Below are 2087 nucleotides of genomic sequence, written 5' to 3' on the forward strand. Positions count from 1 at the left end.
AGCCCGCTTATTCGCTCCTATCCACCCGCTCCTGTGCCCCAGGTTCCCTGAGCACGGGAATCCTTTCCGGGCATGGCCAAGTTTGTTCGGTGGCTCAGAGCGGGAAGAGAAGTGCAGTTCGACACCTGTCCAGCTGCTCCGCTTGGAGATCAAAAGCCGGCTATGGGCTGAGCGACAGATTTACTGGACGGTGGTACAGATTAAGGCGGTACAGATTAAGGCGAGAACCCTGCCGGTCCCGGACTGGAGTTCGCGCCCAAGGAAAGCGTACAGGTCCCTGGAAGCGGGTGGATGTCGGAGATGCCGAGGCAGCCTGCGCTGTGGCCAGGCAGGCTTGGTGGGCTTTAGTCTCAGTATGTGTTCTTTAAAGTCTTGACAGGTTATTAGCAAAGGAAGGGGCACCCCAGGGTCATGAAGATGCTTCTCGCTCTGGCCCAAGCATGCTGAGGTTGGCTCATTCCTCGGCCAGGCCCAGTAAAACAGCCCAAGCACAGCCTGGAGTCTTCCCGCATCTGCGCGGGAGTAGAGTCTGGCTTTGGGCCCCACGTACCCCGCAGTCGTCGAGGACGAGTTCGAGGCCAGGGAGGCCACGGGAAGGGTTTCCGCGGCAGGGCGCGGGGTAAACGGGGGAAGAAGGAATCCTCTCCGCGTGATCCGCAGGGCGGTCTTGTGATTCTCCCACACCCAGGTTCCAGATCAGCCCCCAAACTGCTGCCCCAAGGAAACAAGTTGGGGAGTGTGGATTTAGATATGACCACGGGTGTGAGCTGATGTCCTTACAACCAAAAATATTGAGACTAGAAAATCAGCTCCGAATCCACGACCCTCAAATTGATGCTTAATCCCACCCTCGACTCCAGAAAAGCTGCCGGGGACAGACATGGACAGGTTTTGCCAAGCGTTCATTAAAATAGCCTGCACTGGAATAACCGGGGTGCAAGAGATCACATCTTCACTCAGGGCTTTGGGGATCCCCTCGTCGCCCCAGATCAGTGGGTGGGGAGGAAGGCAAACCTCTGTCTTTTGTTTGTGGGTGAGGGATGCGAATTGTGGCAGCAGCCGAGCAAAGGGGGGAAATTAATTGCAGCCAATTAATAATTAATCCCCTTTAAACAGCTTTATTATCTCTTCCGAGCGACAGAGATTTGTCTGATAACCCCCTGAAGACCAAATGTCAAGTTTAACCAAATAGTTATTGCTTTATCAACCCGAGTCTGCAAATAAATTAATCAAAAGCAAATCTGTCCTTTGTGCGGCTCATTTGCTGGTAATGGATGGATATGAAGATTTGCCGATATTATTGTCTGTCATTCAGTCTAACAAAGTGAACATTTATTGCATATATATTAAAAATTATCCCGGAATCGAGTGGCGCCGGGTTGCATTTATTGGAGTCTTCCCAGGGGTGAGGTCCCCTCGGATGGGGGCGCGTGGGATAGAAAGTGCAGGAGCGCGAGTCTCAAATCTCTTTAGGACTCTGTGCCTGCCTCTGTCCCCCTCCCCGCGGCGACCTCCCTCTATCCCCTTCCCCAGCCTTCGCCCGGAGCCGCAGGACGTGCCTGCCGCCTCCTGTCGCGCGGCCAGGGCCAGCGGGGCGCGGGGAGCCCAGCTACTGTCAAAACAGAGTCCTTCAGCCTTAAGCACTCACAAGGGGTCCGGCCCTAGGAAATTTGGGGAGGGGGTGTGATTGAAGAGAGAGAAACGGGAGGGCGACAGCTTCCCTTTGTCTTCTCTCGAGTTACATCATTTTCTAATTAGGCATAAAATTGTCTTCATACACTGGTATTGCGGCCTTCATAAACATCGCCATTATGGTTTATAAGGACGCCATTGTGGTGAGGCTGTCCCAAAATAGAAAGAGCTGGGGAGGGAGAGGCCTGGAGTCCGGGAGGCCCCGCTTTGTCCTCCCCTGGGAGAAGATGGATGGCCAGTGTCACGCAGATGATGACTTGGGACTATTAAATTGTCAGAGGGGGGAAGAATCTTTACCAGCCCCCAGCGCTGGTGGAAAATTCTAGAGGCAGGAGCCGGGGGTTCTTGGATGGGAGGGGAAGGCCGGGCAGCTGGATTCGCTGGGCAGGTGGAAA

The 2087-nt window shown here is 54.3% G+C and overlaps 1 long non-coding RNA gene across 1 annotated transcript in view; it reads left to right on the plus strand.

Moving 5' to 3' along the window:
• The window catches only part of LOC116457003 (uncharacterized), a 3140-nt gene extending 1900 nt beyond the window's left edge, over positions 1-1240 (plus strand). Inside the window, exon 2 of the long non-coding RNA XR_004244873.1 lies at positions 1-1240. This exon is cut by the window's left edge and continues 77 nt beyond it. This is a non-coding gene — a long non-coding RNA (uncharacterized LOC116457003).
• Positions 1241-2087: the final 847 nt, after the last annotated feature.

The sequence above is a fragment of the Hylobates moloch genome, unplaced genomic scaffold, assembly GCF_009828535.3.
Source record: "Hylobates moloch isolate HMO894 unplaced genomic scaffold, HMol_V3 SCAFFOLD_17, whole genome shotgun sequence".
NCBI classification, from domain to species: Eukaryota; Metazoa; Chordata; class Mammalia; order Primates; family Hylobatidae; genus Hylobates; species Hylobates moloch.